The sequence below is a fragment of the Callithrix jacchus genome, chromosome 10 (assembly GCF_049354715.1).
Source record: "Callithrix jacchus isolate 240 chromosome 10, calJac240_pri, whole genome shotgun sequence".
Taxonomy (NCBI): Eukaryota; Metazoa; Chordata; class Mammalia; order Primates; family Cebidae; genus Callithrix; species Callithrix jacchus.
This window is the reverse complement of record NC_133511.1, coordinates 110,464,696-110,487,121: the sequence shown is the minus strand read 5'-3', so window position 1 is coordinate 110,487,121 and position 22,426 is coordinate 110,464,696. Positions and strand designations below refer to the sequence as shown.

Sequence of the window (22,426 nt, the reverse complement as noted above, 5' to 3'; positions counted from 1 at the left end):
CAGGAGCAGAAGCTGGGCTTGGGGAAAGAAGCTCAATTTTAGAGTCAGAGCATTTTCAGGTGCCAGACAGCCATGTGCAGACACCTAGCAGGCATCTGAGACAGTAGGGCTGAGCAGGGGAGAGGCAAATGTGGCAGCCATGAGGATTTGGGAATTACCTGGAAGGAAATGAGAGTTGCTGGTATGGGATTTGGATAGGGGAAGGGCATTGAGGAGAGGAGATTGAGAAGACGTGAAGGTAGCAGGGAGGGGAAGGGCAGATAGGTGAGGCAGGGTCTTCTGGGGTAGCAGGAATCAAGGGTGGGGAAGGGGGAGCTCCTCTTCCCAAGACTCCGAAGCAATAGGCATTTGTAAGACTAGAATCATGGCGGCCTGTGTCTTGGGTCTGGGTCTCTGGATGCAGAGCCTGAGGCAGGGATTCAGTGCATGTGATTGACTGAGAAAGGAGAAGAGGAGTGAGAGTGAGAGAGGAGGGCTTGGCGGGGGGCTGGGGGCAGATCTCATCTGGAGACTCACTTCAGCTTACTCCCACGGGGAACTTGGCAACACGAATTGAAACACAGGGTTGTCCCACCTCGAGGCAAGGAGAGGAGCCTCTTACATACATATGTCCATAGGACATTGGCTCCTGGAGGATGATGCTCCAGATTAGGGGGCATCTGTGAGCCATTAGCAGCTAATACTTACTGTAACTGAGAAATGGGCACTGGCTCAGAAACGGGATTTGAGTAGGGTACCAACAACATCCACAGTAGGCTGGTGTGAGTCTAGCTCAATCAGGCCCACCATGGCCTGATTGGATAACATTTTATAGCTAACATGTACTTATCCTTCTCACCAATGCATTCATGTGATTTACCTTGGCACAAGGGAAAAGGAGATCTGGAGAGTGAGTTTCCAGTCTATCTCCAGAGCATCTCCCTTCACCTCTAACAAAGGAGCATAGATGACATTTGATCTTCACCCAGATAGTCTGGCTAAGTCAGGGGCATGGTGCACCCAGGGAGACTATAACTGGTGTCCATATCTCTGGCTGCTTGTACCAGGCACTGTGTGGAAGGCCTTGCTCGCACTGTCTAGTGATCTGGGACAAAGATGCTTTGTTATCCCCTTTTACAAAAAGCTGTGGTTTCCTTGCCCAAGATTAAGCACCAAGAATTAGAATAGAATTGAACCTAAGTCTGTGTGACTTCAGAGCTCTAGATCTTCACTGCTTCCCTGTTTTGCACCTCAGCATGTTGGGGGTGTGGACACTGTAAATTGCCTTTGGCTTGCTAGGACACAAAGGGACCAGCTATGCCTGGCCCCCAGAAACCATCTTTCAATCCCACCCATCTCACCTCACCCCAGTCCTGATAGTTAAAAAAGAAGGAAGCAAGAAAAGGAAGTGGGGGAGGGATGGGACCAAGAACCCTTCAAGCTGATTATCCATGTGCCTAATCCATGTTGATTTGACATGTCCCCATGGTACTGCACCATGAGAAAGGGGTGTTTGGGTTTCAGCCTGGGTCCTGGCAGCAAACCCTGGTCTGTGTGCGGGCCTCACTCAAGAGCTTCAGGATACCAGGCAGGCACCGCCTTCACCTGACCCGGCTTCCCATAACCCCACTGATCCCAGGTTTTGATGAGGGACACTGGAAATAGACCAGTTTTGGCTATAAGACTTTGGTCTGAAGAGGGGCCATCCCCAAGCTCAGGGAACACTTCCAGCTCTCTTGGAAGAGTCAGCAGGCTGACCTGCTAGCAAGGCTTGGAAGCTATCCTGGTTTGAGCTGTACCGGGCACCAGTCCACAATCAGTGGGGAGGTTGCTCTGAGCCACAAAAGAGCCCTGCACCGGACACCTGGAGCTCTGGATTCTGGGCCCTGCTCTGCCGCAAAATCAATCTGTGCTTGGCACCAGCCACTTAACCCTTGGGGTCTTAGTGCCCTCAGCTTCATTCCTGCATATCTTAGGTCCCTGTTCAATGTCCCTTTCTCAGAGAGGCCTTCCCTGAATACCCATCTAAAAATAGCATCCCTAGCTCTTTCCCAGTGCCCCTGTATAATCTTTCCCCTTGGCTCCTATCACCACCTGCTATATTTTCTGGGTATATGTTTACTTTCTTTTTGTCTCTCTCCCTCCATAGAATGTAAACGCCATGCAGGGAGCAGCTTCATCACCTACTGTTCCCTGCTCTGGGCCTTACAGTGCATTCTCCATCAATATCCAGTGGTTTGTATTTCCCTTGGGCCCACTGCTCCCTGATTCCTCTGAGCCTTAGTTTCTGTGGTTCTCTTACTACAGATACTACAGAATATCCTTTGAAAGCTTCACCTGGCGTATAGGGTGTCTCAGGGAGAGATGTTGCTCTCAGTGCTCAGGTAGCACTCCAGGCCACTTCAATAACTGCGCCCTCCTGGCAGCATGGTAACTGGAAGTTTACCTGTGATGCCCATATTCTTGTTTGTCTTCTTATCCCTAAGCTGATGCCTGGGCTGGCACCAGAGGATGAGCAGTCACATGAAACAACTCAAGGCCTCAGCCTGAGCCCACTTGGTGGTAACAGGTGGTTTGGGGGGCTCCAGACCCCTTGATTCCAGCTGATGGGGTACAGCTGAACCAGAGGATGAGCGAGTTTTTCCTGATGTTTCTTGCATCTCACACAAAGATGCTTCTCTTGGTGGTAACCCCATGCAGGTCAATCCCCAGGTGATGCTCTCCCTGGGAAGAGTCTGGGGTCTCATTAACAGCTTGGGTGAGTGGTGGGCATGGAGGAAGGGCAGTTCAGGTATGGACTGGTGAGTGATCACTGGATCCTGGTCAGGAGAATTAGTTCAAAGATGACAATAAATGAATAGTCAAAGTCTGTGAAGCTGGCAGGGCGCAGTGGCTCATGCTGGTAATCCCATGCCCCTGAGGCAGGTGGATCACTTGAGGTCAGAAGTTCAAGACCAGCGTAGCCAACAAGTTGAAACCTGACTGTACTAAAAATACAAAAAAATAAAAAAATAAAAAAATTAGGCTGGGCATGGTGGTACATGCCTGTAGTCCCAGCTACTTGGGAGGCTGAGGCAAGAGAATTACTTGAACCCAGGAGGTGGAAGCTGCAGTGAGCCAATATCACGCCATTGCATTCCAGCCTGGGAGACAGAGCAAAGCGAGACATTGTCTTAAAAAAAAAAAAAAAACATGTTTGTGAAGCTCTTGGTCAGCAAAGACACCAGTGGCCAGTGGCCTGGGAGCCAGGGAGTGGACTTCCAGTTTCTGCCTCACCACTAATCAGCCGTGTGACCTTGAGAAAGCCTCTTCATCTGTCTGAGACTCAGAGAGTTTGATTTTCACTTTCAGAGAAATGGTTTGTAAAATAGACTTTTGTCCCCTCTGCCAAAAAAAAAAAAAAAAAAATGTCTGGAGTGCTGGGTTAGAAAAGATTCTGAAGTGGACATTGAGCCTAATGGGACAGTACCATGATTGATTAGTAATGTCTGCCATGGATATCATAAAGAAGACGGGTGTGACTCCTTGTCCGGTGTCTTTCATGCATCTCATGACTCAGTGACTCTGTAGAGCTAAAGCTCGTGTGTGTGTATGCCAAGGAAGGAGGGGTCAAAGGGATAAGAAAAGTAGGTTAAGAAACTTGAGTCAGACCCATGGAGAGCTCCAAAATAGATGGAGAACGGAAGTTGCTTCATTGTACACAAAAAGCACACTCTGGGATAGCAGTTTGCTTTTGCAAACTGAGTTGCTAACCATTAGTGGGTTGTGAAATAAATTTAGTTGCCTATACCAATATTTTAAGAACACACAGAGTAGAAAAGAATAAAATAGAATGAAATGGAATATTTTATATTGTCAATGCATATGGTAAGGTTAAATGCTGTTTTGTGAGCTTTTGTTTAGGTTATGCGTGGGCATGTGAAGAGAGTCAGGATGGATTTTTCACTGTGGCTCTGGGTCCAAATGGTCTGGAGTTGGGTGATCAAGTGTTCTGTTTAGGACAGACCTGGCTCACCTCATCATCCTGGTGTAATTATCCACCATCTCCTTTCACTCCCTGTGGTGATTTTAAAATACGAACACACATTTTTTAGACACTCTTTCTTTCAAAAGGTGAGACCTAAATTTCCTTCTCTCAAATGTGGGCTGGGACTTGGTGACTTGCTTCTAATGAATAGAATATGGTGAAAGTGACAGTGTGTCTCTCTCGGGACTATGTCATAAAAGACTCTTCAGCCTCCTCCTCACTGTCTTTCTTGGATCACTCACGCTGCCGAGCCACAGCCACATTGTGAGGAAATTCAGGCAGTCCTGCAGAGAGGCCCACGTGGCAAGAAAATGAGGCCTCCTGCCAACAGCCATGTCAGCCATCTTGGAAATGGATCCACCAGCCCCAGACAAGCTTTCAGATGCTTGCAGCCTGGGTCAGCACCTTGCCTGCAACTTCATAAGGGACTCCAATCCAGAACTCCCAGCCAAGACACACCCAAACTCCTCACCCACAGAAATTATGAGATAGTAAATGTTGTTTTTAGCTGCTAAATTTTAGGGGAATTTGTTACGAAGCAATTGATAACTAACACACTCTCAAAGTTACCTCTTTTGGTTGAAAAATTATATGGTTACCCCATATAAAAGGGACTTCCAGGATTCTGTGGGATTTCTAAGAGTCACAGAGAAAGAGAAAATTATAAGGAGATGAAAGGGGGCAAAGCAGCCTTTGCCAAAAAAAAGGGTGGAAGAGTGGATTCTGATTATGTTAGAAACAGCCTAGACTGGGTGACTGGGAAGAAAATCCAGGAGCATCTGGGAAAGAACATGGCATGGTCCAACGGCAAGCCTAGGCTCACTAAAGTCATGTTTCCCCTTTTCCCACAGGAGGACTGGATTAGCAGATCAGTAGATAGAGCCCAGGTTCATGGTGGTTTGAACAGCTTCTACTCAAGAAGTTTGGGTGGCAGGGAATGAATTGGGAGAGGGATTTTCAGTGCAAAACATTGTCCTGGCTCCAGCCTGTCCAGTAATTTCGACAGACACTTGGATGAAAACACAAAAGATGTGTCCATCCAAACCTCGAAAGCACAAGTTACTTTGCTGTAGCTGATTTATGATCCAAACTGTCTTCCCAGGCAGAATTGCTGGGCCAAAATCAACACGAAGATATTTAACAGTAATCAATGTAAAGTCAGGCACTTCCAGATCAAAAAAAAAAAAAAAAAAAAAAAATCAATGATTCTAGGAATAAGCCCAGGGTGGGTGGATGGAGCTGGCTTGGCAGAATTCCACCTGAAACAATCTGGTCATTTTTATTTGGCCCCCAAGGTCAATGTAAGCACAAACAACGTGCTGTGGCTACTAAAACAGTGGACCCAGACATAGTTCCCTAACTTCACGCAGGTGGTGGTGACGGGAAGGACTGTTTTCCTATCTGCTCTTGGCCTTGGTCAGCCACATCTGGACCCCACAGAGTGTCGGGGGGTGGGGGTGGAACCCAGAATTGGGAGCAGGGCTCAGCATCCTCACATGGGGAATGATGAATGGCATTTCAAGAGGGGCTCGGCTGCCTTGGATCAGCCTGGGCAGGAGGGAGGGGCCCAGATGGGTGACTGGAAGTGATAGGGCAGCCCATTGGGAGTTTCTAAGGGGAAGGTGTCCTGACAGGTGGGCTTGGCTGTGGGTGCTTGAGCCCCCCCATCACTGGTGTGAGTGAGAAGAGGACAGTTGGAGCAAATAAAGGCTACTTTGTCCCCTTCCTCCTTGTAATTTTCCCATTCTCCATTACTACAATGCCAGGGTCCCGTTCCTCTGTCCAGACATGGCCTCTGGCTTCCATGGGGGCTTTCCCCAGGGTAAGAGGGTGGTCCTTGATTGAGCAAGGAGAAGAAATGGGTGAGGGGAACAGTAGAGAGAGAGACAGAGAGAGAGATAGGGGCAGAATCTGCCTGGGCTACCTGCTGTGGGCACACACGCACACATACACACACACACACAATCCTGCTCACATATGTTCCAACATCAGCCCTCACACAAACTCTCACACACCCACATTCATACACAATCTCATGTATTCCCACCCCGTGTCCACCTGCCTACACACCCACACACCCTCACCTGTGCTTACACACTTGCCTTATACACCCTTCAAGATGCACACACGAACACATGCACATACATGGAGATCTCCCTTCAACATGCACACACATGAACACATGCACACACGAGTGCCCACACAGAGGAAGGCCCAATCTTAGCTCAGATTCTTGGGAAACAGCCTCTGAGATGGTAACTTGCATGTGGGAGGCTTACTGGGCAGAGCTCTTGGAAGCAGCATAGCAAGGGAGTGAGGGAGGCAGGCTTAGGTGGCAGGGAGAAGTGGAGCTGTGATGCAGTCACAGGGGAGGCCTCAGCCCATCCCCCAGGGAGCTCTGACACTGCCACAGCCCTTCAAAGAGGTCCAGAATTGATGTAAATGGGCTGGGCCTTTGTATATCTGTGTAAACTGGTCACTGGACACAGGGAAGGTAAGTATGTTTGGGCAAGATGGCTCTTTCTAGTTGAGGGCATTGGTCAGAACAGGCCTCAGCTGTACGCCGTTCAATGCTCCTGGTAGCTGGAGGCTGAGTGTCTTGGTCCTGGAATGGGCAGCACCGCTGCATTCACTCTGTGCTCACAGGACATGCACCTGAACACAAGCCTAGCTGGATTTCTCCTCTCCAGCTCCATGCACGCCTGTTCCTGCGAGAAGCCCACCCACTAGGTGAGGAGATAGAGGGTCCTTTAAGGAAAGGCTGTCTCCCTGACCAATGATGGGAGGAAGTAGTTTGCTGGCCAGGATGGGCGGCCCAGTGCAGGAATCAAAGAAGAGGTCAGTGGTGACCCAGAAAGAATATGTGGGACCTTCATCAACCATCTCAATGGGACCTGGCCTTTTGGGTCCCATCATACTCTGCACCCAGAGTGGCCAGCATGGCAAATGCCCTCTCCCAAGAAGTGTTCCCAGCTCAACTACTTTTCCTCCACCCTCCCTCTGGAATGCCCTCAGTGGATGGCACCATCCCCTGCACCAGGTGGACACTGGGGCTGTTCCCATTGCTTTCTGCTTGCCCTTAGATCATCAGCAGATAGAATCACAGAACCAGCTTGATTCAGACTGTCCAGTTTGTGATATCAATCTATACTCCAGTCTTTGTTCACAGGTAACTGCTTCCCTTCCCTCTCCCTTCTTGGGGTCAGGGCTGGCAGGGAAGACACAGAGTTGCTATTTTCTCTCACTCTGCTCACCAATCCTCACTCAGGCGCTGTGGTTTTTTATGCACCAAGGCAAGGTTAAACCAGGGTCCCCATGGGGTGCAGATGTAGGCTCCTTGGGGACTCAGGCATGGGCATCTTCCACCTGCAGTCGCCTTGGCCTGGGAGGTCAATGTTCCATTTCAAGCCATGGCTGTGCCTCATGACCAGGTCCCAAGGAGCAGGGAGCCTGCCTCCAGTGTCTTGCTGCTGAACCCCTCCGTCCCTGGGCAGTCCTGGTGGCAAACCTCCCTCACGTGGTGTTTGCATACACATGGCACAATCAGGACTCCAAGAGACACACACATATAACCCTTTGCATCCTCAGTCTTCTGCCCCAGGCCACGGCAGCTTTCTCAGCTGGGCAGGCCCTGGGCCTCTGAGTTTCCAACTGTGGGGACCACCTCTCTTATGGAAGCCCCTCATTCTTCTTAAGGAGTGAGTATCACAGCATAGCACCAGCTCCCCAGAGAGATCTCCATGCACCTCCCTTCCTCTGTTCCCTCTTTCATATCCTTGATCTGGCAAAGGAGTCCAAGAATCATGGAACCAGTTCTCAAAATTTTCCTTTGTAAAAATCTGCTCCAGGAGACTCGCCTCACCTCGTGGTGTCTGATATCTGAAATCTTGCTGTCTCCTAGGCCGATGCTCAGTCCCAGTTTCTATTTTAAGATTTCTCTTGCCCCATGTGACACAGTGGTTTAGAGCACACCCCCTAAGCTAGGTCCCCTCAGTTTGAATGCAAGCTCTGCCCCTTGATGCGGGTGGGACCCTGGGCAGGTTGTGTGACCTGTCTGTGCACCACTTGCCTCATCTGTAAAATGGGGTAATAAGCACAGATAATGCATATAGATTCACCTGGCACAAAGCCAGTCTCCAGGAACCTCATACTTCTAGCTCCTTCTTGATCATGCTTATGGCAGCTCAGCGCTCACCCACTCTCCAGCTCTTTTTCCTTCCCCTCCCCACCCCCAGGCTCTTCTCCACTTCTGGAATAAATCTATTTGGCTGATCTTGGCAACCATGGCCTTAATTGTGTGTGTTTGATAAATAGCTCTATTGGATTAAGACAGCAGCTGCTGCGGACCCGATCAGGATGGTAACAGCAATGAAAATACTGGGAGTACAGAGCTGGGGCAGGGCTAAGGATGCACAGGCCCTGCCCTGCCCGCCTCACCTACACGACGCTGGGAACCCTGGCCCACTCCTGTCCCTCTGCAGCCACTCTTAGGACTGGTGGTGGGAATGGAAATCCGAGAGCTTTAAAGGATCCTTGGAGATCTGCCTCCCATATTCAGATATTCACAAGTGAGGATGCTGAGGTCTAGAGGTTGAGGGGCTTGTCTGGGGCACCCAGCTGGTAAAAGGCAGACTTGAAAGTCTAACCTGGGCCTTGTGACCTCCAGATCAACGCTCTGCCCACTGGGCCACGCTGCCTCACCCCATAACGCCCCAGCCAATACACTTCCTCTTTCCTGCTAATTTAATTTTCTGACAATATTTTCTTGCCCTCTGCCACCCTTCTCCCTTCCAAAATATTAAGAACAGAAAGCATTTCCTGTAGCACCAGACTGCGGGAGTTCGAGCCCCAGAACTTTCATTTGTTTGCTGTGTGTCTTGAAGGGATTTACTTCACTGCTTTGAGCCTCAGTTTCCTCATTTGTAAAATGGGGCTTATGCAAAGTGTAGCGGCTTCATGGGATTGATGTCAGGTGTTTACTACAATGCCAGCACAGAGTAAACTAAATGTTGGCCATTACTATTACTAGTTGGGGTCTTCAGGATTGCCTTGTACGGTGGGGTGGTTTGTGTACTGCTCAAAAGTACCCGGCAGGTAAGTAAGTGGGGCTGAAATCCAGCCTGTGATCACTCCTGAGGCTGTGGACCCTTGGAGCTGCATCTGCCCTAAGGAGGTACAGTTTTCTAATCCATTTACCCAGAGAGGCCATCTTTTCTTAATTTGCACAAAGGTGCTGTAGAGCGCAGCCCCGTGTGCCCTGACTGTTAATTTGAGGGGGACTGGGCAGGATTCCGAACTCCATCTCTCATCTGGGGATCACAGTGCCTGAGTTTTACCACTGAAGCTACCCCCTGGGTCCCATGGTCATCTGCAATGTTCCCGAAATCCCAATTACAAAGCAGCATCCTTAGGAACAATAATAACCCTAAACAATAACCCTAAAAATAATTGCACTTTATCATCGCATTCATTATCATCATCACGATAATTTTACAACTTGAGTAGATTAGCCTTCATCCAGCAGAGAGAAGGATATACAGGATGACTCCAGGAAGGAGCCAGGAGGGGAGAAGGGCACTGCAGGACGAGGCAGGCAATGCTCAGTTTTCTGCCTTTGTGATTTTGCTCAGGGTCACTCCAGTGGAATGGACCCAGTCGACTGGTGCAGCAATAGCAGCAGCTGCTGCAAAATGCTTCTGATTTACTGGGAAACTGCACTCCAAGGAGCCATATTAATGCCAGCGATAAACCTGGTCCCCCAGGAGCACCTGCATTTTAAGGGAGGTGAGAGACACATTCCAAGGGAACGAATTTCAGAGACGGGATTTCAGGCACAGCAGCAACAACCAGAAAGAGCTTATGGGGTCCTGGGTCTTTCAAATCACATGCCAGAGGTGGCTTCCAGTGTCACTGACATAAAAGGCTGCCTGGCATTAGGTGGATACAAATGACATTGCTGTGGAAAGGGGGTGTCTCAGGTCAGGTCCCCTAGAAGCAGACAGACATGAGCATTTCTGCACAAGTGGAGGTCTGGGAGAACCTGGGGAGGGAGTTGGTGAGACAGGAAGGGAAGTTGAAAAAGCCAAGCAAGGGTGTGACCTCAGGCCATGTCCCTTGGAGGACCGTTTTAGCCAAGAGAGCTCTGAAGTGTTAACTTACGCTTCAGAGTGTATCCCTACCTGAGGTGGGGAGGCCGGGCTTTCATAGCCGTGACTCCTGAGGATCTGGCTCGGTGGGATGGGGAGGTGAGCTCTTAAGGGCCCCTCACAACCACAGCAGTGTTTGGGCTTGCCCCAAGGTCTTGATGCTCACACCTACTCCAACTTGGGTGTTTCTGCTCTCAACATGTGGGCTGGATAGTAGGGCTGCCACAGCTTCCCCATTGCCTTTTTTTTTTTTCTTTTTAAAGAGACAGGGTCTCACTCTGTTGTCCAGGCTGGAGTACAGTGCTGTGATCGTAGCTCACTGCAGCCTTGAACTTGTGGGCTCAAGCAATACTCTTGCCTCAGCCACTCAAGTAGTTAACACTATGGGGGTGTGGGTGCACTGCCATACCTGGCTAATTTAATCACCCATTAGTCACTGGCAAGTGCAGCCCAGGGCGGGGACAGAGGATAGAAATTCCCAGGCCCTTCCTGCTTTCTGCCCTGGCAGCAAAGTAGCTCCAGAAGCCCAAAGGCAGTTCTTTGAAAAAGTGTCAGGGGCACTGGTTATCAGAAGGTAAAGTGCGCTGCAGGCCAACACCCCCTCCCTCCACATGAACAGGGTAAAAAGACTCCTGAGGATCTGGCCCAGTAGGATGGGGGAGGTGGGCCGTTAAGGGCCCCTCACCACCGCGGCAGTGTTTTATCTTGTGGAGTGAAAAGATTTCTCATATTCTACCACCTGGCCACTCTCCAGGTTCCCATGGAAACATCAATTTATCCTAGTCACCCCCGGTTCAAAGCCCATGATCATGGGCAGATGGATGGGTGGGCTTGCCCCAAGGCCTCCATACTCACACCCACTCCAACTTGGGCGTTTCTGCTGTCAACATGTGGGCTGGATAGTAGGGCTGCCGCAGCTTCCCCATTGCCTTTTTTTTTCTTTTTAAAGAGACAGGATCTCACTCTGTTGTCCAGGCTGGAGTGCAGTGCCCATGATCATAGCTCACCACAGCCTTGAACTCCTGGGTTTGAGTGATAATCCTGTCTCAGCCTCCCAAGTAGTTAGGACTACAGGGGTGTCGGTGCACTGCCATGCCTGGCTAATTTAAAGAAAAATTTTGTAGAGGCAGGGTCTTGCTTTGTTGCCCAGACTGGTCTTGAGCTCCAGGCCTCAAGAGATCCTACCACCTTGGCCTCCCAAAGCACTGGGATTATAGGTTTGTGCTGCTGTGCCTGGCCATCTTCTTCTTTTTTTTTAAATGGCCGTTTTTGCAAATTTTATTGATTAGAGCTGGATTACTAATATGATTTTTTAAAAATTTCAAAAAATCTCACAAAACAGGAGTGTTGCACATATATGAGCTCCAACCAGTTATCAGCCTCCTCCAACCCTGCTGCATCTTGGGCTGCATTTTCAAACACCTGCCAGTCTCCAGGCCAGCCTGGGAAGGAGCAAGATACACAGAGCCACAGAAGGTGAAGGATCGCTCCACATTTGGCCAGGGGCTAAATTGTCCCCACCTCCCAACAGAAGTGTATTGGATTGAACAGTGTACCCCCAAATTCATGTCAACCCAGAACCTCAGAATGTGATCTTATTTAGAAACAAAGTCTTTGCGGATGGAATGAGTTAAGACAAGGTCATATCAGCTTAAGGTGGACCCTAAACTCAACAGGAGTGGTGTCCTTATAAGAAGAGGCAAAGAGACACCCACAACGGAGAAGCCACATGATCGTGATGGGGGAGGCAGAGATTGGCGTGATGCACCTGCAAGCCAAGGTTTGGGGGCCAACACTAGAGGCCGGGAGAGCGGCATGGAAGATTCTCCCACAGAGCCTCTGGAAGAACCCGACTCTCTCAACAGCTGGATTTTGGACTTCCAGCCTACAGAACTATAAGAGAATATATCTCTGTTGTTTTAAGCCCTGCAGATTGTGGTAATTTGTCAAGCAGCCCTAGCCGATGAACACATCAGGAGTTGGGACAGAGGTCAGCCCAGAGCTTCATGGTAGACCCTCACTCCTTCCTCCTGCTGGCAACATGGACAGCTCCTCCATGCCCCTGAGACCTGAGTCCTGCCCAACTACTAGTACCCCTTTGCCTGAAGCTGGAGAGGACTTTACATCCTCTGCATCCCTCGGACCCTGAGACACAAGGGCCAGTGTAATGGCTCTGCTGGGACATCTGTAGCCATAGGTGCATGGAGATACTAAGTATCTTTCTGGATTCTCTGGGGCTTTGTGGGTAGGGTTGGGTGCATTAGTCAGGGTTCGTCAAAGAAATAGTAACAATAGCATATACGTATATAGAAAGACAGACTTACTTAAAGAATTGGCTCATGAGATTACGGAGGCTGGCACATTCAAAGACCGCAGAGTGCAGACCCAGGAAAGAGCCAGGTTGTAGTTCAAGTCTGGAGGTTGTGTACTGGCAGAATTCCTTCTTGCTAAGGTGAGTCCAGCCTTTGCTTGTATCGGGGCCTTCAACTGATTGGATAAGGCCATTCACATTATGGAAGGCAATCTGCTTTATTCATAGTTAACCTATCTAAATGTGCATCTCATTCAAAAACACTCTTATAAAAACATCATCTGGGCATAGTGGCTCACACCAGCAATCCCAGCACCATGGGAGGCCAAGGCAGGCAGATCATTTGAGTCCAAGATTTCGAAACCAGCCTGAGCAACATGACAAAAATTCATCTCTCAAAAAAAAAAAAAAATTAGCTGGGCATAGTGCTGTATGCACTATAGCCTCAGCTACTCAAGAGACTGAGGTGGGAAGATTTCCTGAAGCTGAGAGGCAGAGGTTGTAGTGAGCCAAGACTGTACCACTGTACTCAGCCTGGATGACAGAGATTTTGGAAAGAAAGAAAGAGAGAAAGAAAGAAGGAAGGAAAGAAAGAAGAAGGAGGGAAGGAAAGAAAGAAGAAAGAAAGAAAAGAAGGAAGGAAAGAAGGAAGGAAGGAGGAAGCTGAGAGGCAGAGGTTGTAGTGAGCCAAGACTGTACCACTGTACTCAGCCTGGATGACAGAGATTCTGGAAAGAAAGAAAGAGAGAAAGAAAGAAGGAAGGAAAGAAAGAAGAAGGAGGGAAGGAAAGAAAGAAGAAAGAAAGAAAGAAAAGAAGGAAGGAAAGAAGGAAGGAAGGAGGAAAGATCCAGGCTGATGTTTGACACATCTGGGCACGTGGCCCAGTCAAGTTGACACATGCAGTGGGTATGATTTCCATTCCAGAGAGTGGAAAACTAGGCCCCAGAGAGCTTGACTGATTTTCCAAAGGTCACAAAGCAAATTAGCTGCAGAGAGGAGTTGTAAAAGAGACTGGGCTAACAATGAGGAAAGCTTGGATTCAATTCATATCCCTTCTGAACCAGAGTCTTGAGCCTGGTCCTCCTACATAGATGCACTGGATCAGGATAAAAATAACCAATTGACATTTGCATTCATGTGGTGTTTGTTGCTTATGTAAGGTCCATAAGGCAGGAAAAACACTGCCACCATGAACGGGGAGTGTCGTTTTGTACTGGAAACCTTCCTTGTGACATCTATCATTGCAGTAACACCCAATGGCTATCGTTGTCCTCATTATATTGATGAGGTGACTAAGGCTCTGGGCACCGAGGAAGCTGCTGGCTAAGGCCTCACCGCTAACAGGTAAGGGAGCCAGGCGTGAACTCCTGTATGTGGGTTCCAGGGTCTGCTTCCTTGAGGTAGGCCTACGTTCCTCCTCAGCAGGTACTGACCAAGAGCAAGGGAGTTGAGCTGAGGCTTCCAGAGAATGTTCACTCACATCACCTCATGGGGTTTTCACAGCAGCCATGTAATAGAGGGGAGTCAGTTTCACCTCTCAGGGCAGGGGCTGAGGTGTAGAGAGGTTAACCATTGTCCTAGGATGTGACAGACACCTGGTCACGCGGGGTCTTTGCCTCTGGCATTCTTAGGTATCGACAGCCATTTCTTTCCTCTTTGTGGCTGGCAGAAGCCTGTTTTTGTTCAGGTGCCCCTTTCTCTTTTCTCAAAACTCAGGGGTGAAATCTCTTTAGGCTAAGCCAGGGGTCAGCAAACTTTTTCTATAAAAGACCAGACAGTAGATATTTTAGACTTTGCAAGCCATATGGTCTCTGGCGTAACAACTAAACTAAGCTCATGTCCACACTCTGGAGGTAGAAATCCTGCCTAAAGAAAAGCATTCCACTATAGTGCTCTTTGCTTTCCAATGCACACAAAAATAGGTGAACTTAAAATGTCAGCACCCAAATGCCTGACGTGCCAATGCCCCTGGCTAGCCTGACAGCAGCCATGGATGATGCATTAAAAAAATGGGCGTGGCTGTGTCTCGATAAGACTTCATTTGCACAAGTTTGCTGACCCCTGATCTAGAGGAGAAGGCAGGGTGGATGATACTGATGGGACGGTGGGTGCAAGTCTTCGCGAAGGCACCCATCTATCCCCTCACCCAGACTGTCTCTCTCTGCTATCATGGTGTCAAGCTCCAGCTCCCCAAGCATCCTCGCCAAATATAGGGGTGACAATGCCCTCCTCATCAGGAATGATAGAAGTGACTGCAAGCCACACACACTCAGCCCTCCTGAAATAATAGCTACTAAATAGGCTGTGCCCACAGGGGTGGGGGCAGGGGCTGAGCTGGGGCCCAGAACCTATAGATTCCTCAATATCCAAAGGCTTGTGCACTAAGCTCATTCTCAGGGACGTGCCTGACTTCCTCCATTTTATCTGCCTTTGGCCTCTCCCCTCTGATAAGTGAGAGGAAATCAGTGCAGACAGAAGAGAAGAAGGAAGACCAGAAGGAAGAAAGGAGAAAGGGAAGAGAGCCCCTCTCCCACTCTGGCAGCTCCCTCAGTAAACCTTCTGCACATGACAGATGCTTATGGTTTTAGACAATGAAACGGATCATCGCCTTCTTGCTTAAGCTGGGGTCATTACCCCTCAATTCTGCAAAGGCGCATTTGAGGCTTAATTTTTTGTTGTTTGCATATGAGATCATTTCAATTAAAGAGAACTGGAAACATTCCCCTCCATTTCTTTAGCAAACAGAGCCTTATTGCTTCCCACCCAAAAAAGAAACAAGGAGGGGAAAAAACCACTCATGTTACAATTTTAAAAACAAAACAATTCTTAAGCAGGGATAGGTGGGTTCTGGGTGAAAGGACATTTGTACATATAGGGGTTTCATTTAGGAAAAACACATCTGTCACTTTCTGCTGTAAGTCACTGAGCAGTGGAACTAATTGAAACAATCTAACACAGCAGGAACACCCTTCTTTGTTCCTTGGTGTTACTCAGATCCTCTGCCAGCCTAACTGGATACCAGGCAGACTCTTCCACATTGCGGAAGGAAAGTGATTTGGGAATGTACATAGCCCCCATTTGCTGGGTCATAAGAATCACTTGGAGAGGTCCCTAAGATATGGATTGCTAAGCCCTGTCCCATGGGGGAAAGGATCTCCAAGGAAAGGGGCCAGGGACTTGGCATCTTTAATGTTTACCCCAGCCAAATGTGGATAGCTTAATGTCTAATGTAAATGATGCATAGGAGGAGCAGGAGGTTGACTTGGGTTTTAAAAGTTCAGGGAGAGCCAAAAGTATAAGACAGCAGAACCCATAAATAAGCAAACACTTTCAGATAGAAAAAAAATAGAGTGGGAGATGAAAGGAGGCACAAATCAACCCATAAAAAGAAGCAGGGAGTTAGAATAGCTGGGTCCTGTAAATGGAGGGGCCTCAGAAGAAAAGTACCTGATACCAGGCAACTGCAAAAACAGAAACAAAAATTTAAGCAAATAAGCAGGAGGGTAGATTGATGTGAATAGTATACAAAGCAGAATTAAGGACTCTACAAGAAAAAGGTGCATCATATAATGATATAGGACATATTTTACATAGAGGATATAGTCATAAACATGTATGTACCAAACAACATAGCAACTAAATACGAAGGGCAGAGTTAGAAGTAGAAGGAAAATTGCCACAAAATACAATTTTAAGTTGAAGATTTCAATACACCTTTTCAGAATTTAATATATCTAGCAGAAAGAACCAAAGACTTAGAGGTATGCCATCTATTACAGTAATTACTGGCCACATGTGGCTATTGAGCACTTGAAATGCTATGCTGTAAGAGTGAGATATAAATGCCGGATTTCAATGACTCTGTACCAAAAGAACATAAAATATCTCATTAATACATTTTATATGGATTATATGCTGAAATAATAATCTTTTGGATATACTGAGGTAAATAAAATGTTGTCAAATTAGTTTTACATGTTTGTTTTTACTTTGTAAATGTGGCTAGAAAATGTCAAATTATACCTTATAGTGTTCATTACATTTCTCTTGGCCATTGCTGACTTAGAGAAATCTAATAACAGCAGCAGTAGCAAGCCATGCTTTGAGGTTTCTCATTCCTGTTCTTGGATTATAAAACCTCCCCCTTATTCCACATGCATCCTTATAACCATTGCCCCTTCCTGGGGCTTGGCAAGTGGGAAGTCTGGTGTGTTACAAAGAGAAGCTGTGGATCCCAACTTATTTTGTGACTACCTGCTGGAAAGGTTTGGGTTTTAGATTTGTTATTCATAAAATGACAATAAATCCTACCAGCAGGTTTGTTGTGATGACTAAATGAGATAATATACTCTCACATTTTCTGAAAAAACAAAAATAAAAAACCAAAGAAAGATAAAGGGGTCTCCAAATTTTGTTTTCTGTCCCTATGCCTTTGCACATGAAGACAGTGAAAGCCCAAAACCAGAGCTTCTCAGGAGAGAGTGCTGGAGGATCTATGGGAGTCTGGAAGGAAGCAGCATGTAGAATTAATGATTCCAGACTCAGCCGGGTGTGGTGGCTCACGCTTGTAATCCCAGCACTTTGGGAGGCTGAGATGGGCAGCTCGCCTCAGGTCAGGAGTTTGAGACCATCCTGGTCAACATGGTGAAACCCTGTCTCTACTAAAAATACAAAAATCAACTGGGCGTGGTGATGCATGCCTGTAATCCCAGCTACTCGGGAGGCTGAAGCCGGAGAATTGCTGGAATCCAGGAGGTGAAGGCTGCAGTAAGCCAATATCATGCCACTGCACTCCAGCCTGGATGACAGAGCAAGACTCTGTCTCAAGAAAAAAAAAAAGCTTCCAGACTCTGAAGATTTCATTCTGCAGACTTTAGCCAGGGCATGAGCCAAGAGACCTCATACCACCTTGAATTAGGATAGCTTTTAATCTCATTTTAGCATCCTTAGGAACAAGACACTGCATTTTCAGCTGCTTTAAGGAGGAAAAGTTTCTCTTTTATGCTTGTTGTTTCAAAGTCATAGCAAGTTCGTGCCAGCGGGGCCTGAATGAGCATCCGGTACAGTTAAAATTACTACCTCTTCCCAGTTTGCTTAGAACTTTCCTGGTTTTAGCACTGAAAGTCCCAAGTCCTGGGAAACCACTCAGGCCTGAGCAAACCAGGACAGTTGGCACTACAGCCTACTGCAGTCCTCAAACTTAGGTTTTCTAGGCCTGCCCTTGGGAGAAGAATCACTAGGAGATATGTGTTAGGATACACGTTCCTGAGGCTCCACCTTCCCACTCAGAAGGTAGATAGCAGCCCCCAAATTGGGACCCCAGTTCCCAGCCTGGTTTGGGAACACAAACGAGCACCATTATTTTGTTTTTGTTGGTGGAGATACTGTTGTCCAGAGAGGGCCATTTTGAGGGGACAAATTGGTACCTTTAAAGGCCCTACACTGAGATGATTAAGATGCCTCCTTCCTTGTAATAATCCAAAATAACAACGAATGAAATTGTCTGTAAAGTAGGTATAAGAAAGTTAAAGTTCTGATTTTCCCTCTTGAGGTCTATTTTCATCATTTTTGTTTTTGAAATATAAATAGCATCTTGTGGGTGTGTTCCTCCTTTACCGGTGTGCAAAGCCTGGACTTGGTTTCTCTGTTGGGTAAGTCAACCCCAAGTAGTGACATGCCCAGGTGGAGAGCCTGGACACCAGAACCTTGCAGGGAGGGGTGTCCCTACAGCCACAGCTGTTTAAAGCATGCTCAGGTCTGGGAAGTGGGGTTTCTGCTCAGGCCTGCCCAGGTGTGGAATGCCCCTCTGGCACATGCCTTCCAGATCCTTTCTGCTGCAGGCAGTTGCTAAGGGCAGAGCGTGCAAAGAGTTTATGTGAGAGTAGGGGTTGTTGGTGAGAAGGGTGGAGAGACCCAGACTCCATTAAGTTCTCTTAATGGAGGTTGCAGCAGGACCTCATAGTGTAAAATTTAGGGCCCTTTGACGGCCAATTCAGTAAAAAGAGAGTCATCCTTTGCAATACACAGACAGCTTCTTGCATGCCCATCTTCTGCTCCTGTGAGCTCAGTCCCGCTCAATGTATCCTAGGCAATATGTTCTCATCACCTGGCCTCCTGGTTGCCAGATTTTTCTTTTCTTAGAAAGGCAAATTATGCAGCACGGAAACAGCTCCAGCTCTGGGGCTGGATGGCCTGTGTCCAAAGTCCAGCTTTGCCACCTACTAACATGTCATTTAAGCCCTATGAGCCTCAGAATTCCCATGTCTGAAATGGGATAATAGCACCAATCCTATAGTATTGTGAGAGTCAAAGGTAAGGTATGTAAACACATCGGGTACGCAGGAGGAATGCATAAATAATGCCTAATCATGATAAAATACTGCTATGGTTTGAAAGTGTACTCTAAAGTTCATGTGTTAGAAACTTAATCCCTAATGCAAGCGTTGGGAGGTGGCACCTAATGGGAGATGTTTAGGGCAAGAAGGCTCCACTCTCATAAATGGATTAATGCCAATTATTAAAGGGCTTGAGCTGCAAGTTCCATCTCTTGCTCTCTCTCACCAGTGGTGCCTTCTGCCATGGTACGATGTAGCAAGAAGGCCTTACCAGAGGTGGGCTCAGCCTGGGACTTCCCAGTCTCCAGAACCATGAGTCAAATAAACTTCTATGGTTATAATTCACCCAGTCAGTAGTATTTGGTTGCAGCAGCACAAAATGGACTAAGACATATACATACAGTGCGTGGTATGTATTAAGGACTCAGCTGTTGTCTTTGAGACAGACTCTACTTCCTAGGTCTGATCCTGGGTCCTTAATGGGAAGAATCTACATGAATAAAAATAAAAGTATATTGCACAGAGAGAAGCAAATAGAAGCAAAGACGTTCAGGCAGTTGGTGTTTTCTGGCTGTGAGGGCTGCCCCAGTTTATTTTGGCAGCTGCCTCCACCATCAGTGATGAAAGGATAAAGGAAAGAAAAATGGCAGTAAAACAAATGCATCAACCAAGGAGGGGAGGCTGTTTGGTTCCAGCTTCCAAAAGAGAACCCAGCTGTCCCCGTGATTGCTATGCAATGGGTCCCCGGATTCTGGCCCAGCCTTCACATGCCTGCCCTCAACATGGAGGGTGTTTCCAGAATAACTGAGCTGGGAGGAGTTTAGGTCATTTGAACTAAATTCAGTCTATAGACTACCTCCAAATGGCAATCATTTCAGTAACAATTGCTGCATGAGAAACTATCCCAAAACTTAGTGACTTAAAACAGTGACAACGATTTGCTTCCGATTTTGCCATCTGGGCTGGGTGCAGTGGGTAGCTTGTCTCTGCTCCACAAAGGGTCATCTGCAGTCATTCTTGCGAGGCTGCATTCAGCTGGTAGTTGGATCGGGGCCGGAAGATCCAAGGCAGCTTCTGTCCCTGCCTGGTGCTTCATGGTGCTTCAGCTGAGATGGTTATGTGGCTAGGGTGGGGGTGCAGCATCCCTCTTTCCACGTGGACTGTCATTGTCAAAGAGGCTTGCTCAGCCTTACTTACATGAGGTCTCAAGGCAGCAGGAGGTTGAGACTGAAAGCTGCACATCTCTCAAGGTCTGAGCTCTAGAATGCTCACGAGGTCCCTCCTGCTACAATCACAAAGCTGGCATAGATCAATTTGACTGAAGGGGTGGGGAAATAGACTCCACCTTTTATAGGGAGAAGTGGCAATCCAAACTGCAAAGGGTGTGGATACAAGGACTGGTGATTCACTGAGGGCCACTGTAATAGCAATCTACCACAGCAACACAGAACATCCTCTGGGGTGTGACCTTCAGAACCTTTGTCCTCTGGCCCCAATAGCTTTTCACCTTAGGGGGCCCTTCTTTACTCCAGCTTCCCTCTGTAAACACCCCAGACCCTTTCCCTCCTCTGAGTCTTTTCTGGTGCATCTCCTTTGGCAGGGTTCAATGTGAACAGGAACACAAGCCCTGTACTCAACCAGCCCTGGGTGGCAATATGACCCCACCACTCTCAGCTATGCGACCTTGGGGCAAGTCCCTTAGCCTCTCTGCATCTCATATCCTCCACCGTTAATGAAGACACTGAAGCCTGCCCAATAGGACTGCTGTGAAGATGAAATGAGATACAACAGGTGAAGTGCCTGGCATAGAACCTGCCTGGTACTGGAAGGTAGATGCTGAGTCTTGATCCTGGTCCCCCTCCACCCTTAATGGCTCCCACTCCTCTCTGGTGAACACCTACTTATTTTCTTAAGACACATCCTTTGATAAAGTCTTCCCTGGATACCCCCAACCCTCATTCCCAAGAGAACTAATCACTCCCTCCATTTAGCTCCCATAGCCCTTTGCAACACCTCAATTATGTACCCGGTCACACTGTCACATACTTATCGTGTATTTGTGTGTCTCCAGAAGTGGGAGTTCTGGTATCAAGGAGTCAAGTGTTAGCCATCCTTTTCTCTCCAGTGCCCAGTGGGGGCTCCGTATGTGCTTGGTGAATGAATAAGTGAGCAAATGCTTGGGCTTCCCAGAATTTAGGTACATCTTTTATTATTTTAAGACCTTTCCTTCTCACAGAAGGAAATTTAGGGACATCTTTTATTATTTCAGGGTCTTCCCTTCTCACCCCTGATTGCCCAGGAGAGGGCTGGAAGAAAAATAGGGATCTGACTTCTGTCCTGTGATGTGGCCAGTGCCACACTGGCTGTTCTGGAGTAAAATGCCGAGCATTTGCTGTGGCCCCATCTGCCATTCCTCACTTATGAAGGCTACACAGTCTCAGAGAAAGTGGAGGCACTCTCTTCTAATGGTGTGATTATGCATTAAAAGTGAAGAATTAAGTCATCAAGCAGGAAGCTCAACTCAGCACCTTTCTGACTCAGCAGGAAACAGTCGTTGCAACTGAGGTTTCTGGGCTTAGGGCGTAGAACAAGCCTGAGTTCAAATCCTAGCTCTGTTGTTCATTGGCTTTGCAAACCTCAGTTAAAAGCCTTGCCTTTGAACCTTCATTTCTTCATCAGCAAAATGGGGGGAAAAAAAGGGTAACTCTGGAAAGACTGTTGTGAGAATTAAATGAATCATGTAGGTGGCACATAATGGGTACGGTATACCTGGTCCTTCTGCTTCTCCAAAAAGTAGCTCAGCCTCTCAGATCTATGACCATTGCTCTGGGAGATAAGTTATTCAATAAATAAATAATCAAGTGCCTCCCTAGACCCTTTGTGAAGATGATTAGGGTTTAGGAAATAAAGTATGAGTGCTGGGCAGCTGCTAGGCTCACTCACTAGTCAATAAATATCAGTCCTAATAATACTAGAGCCAGGAGGTGAGCATTTAACATGTGCTAGGAATTGTTCTAAGCATTACATTAATTCATTTAATCTCCACAACCACACTGTGCAATTGACACTCTTATTTTCTTTTTTTACAGAGGATGAAAATGAGGCCCAGAGAGGGAAGGAGCATCCATGAAGTCATTCATCTGCTCAGTGGCAGAGCTGGGATTTAGACTCAAATGTTCTCACTCCACAGTCTGTGCTCTGAACCAGGAGGCTACACTATCTAAAGGGGCTTATTCCTCTTTTTGAGACAGGGTCTTGCTGTGTCGCCCAGGCTGAAGTGCAGCCGTATGATCATGGCTCACTGCAGCCTCAACCTCCTGGGCTCAAGCCATTCTCCTACCACAGCCTCCCAAGTAACTGTGACTACAGGTGCAAGACATCATGCTTGGCTAATTTTTAAAATTTTTTTGTAGAGATGGGGTCTTGCCATGTTGCCCAGGCTGGTCTTGAACTCCTGGGCTCAAGTGATCTGCCTGCCTCAGCCTCCCAAAATGAGAAGCGGCTTATTCTTGTTTACTAATCTGGTAACATTTATAAGGCTAACCTATGTTTTGGCAAACAAAGATATCTAATGCCATGAGCATTTACCATGTGAATCACTTCTTGCTGGGCATTTTCTGGAGTCAT

At 47.6% G+C, this 22,426-nt stretch overlaps 1 long non-coding RNA gene across 2 annotated transcripts in view; it reads left to right on the top strand.

The window, feature by feature from the left end:
* Positions 1–16,688, top strand: part of LOC118145495 (uncharacterized) — a 105,235-nt gene extending 88,547 nt beyond the window's left edge. Inside the window, exons 6-7 of one of the 2 annotated variants that reach the window (XR_013522934.1) lie at positions 9,637–9,790; positions 11,495–16,688. This is a non-coding gene — a long non-coding RNA (uncharacterized LOC118145495). Of the gene's footprint in view, positions 1–2,128; positions 9,605–9,636; positions 9,791–11,494 lie in introns of those variants that run through there. The other variant, XR_013522935.1, reaches the window with a different exon arrangement.
* Positions 16,689–22,426: the final 5,738 nt, after the last annotated feature.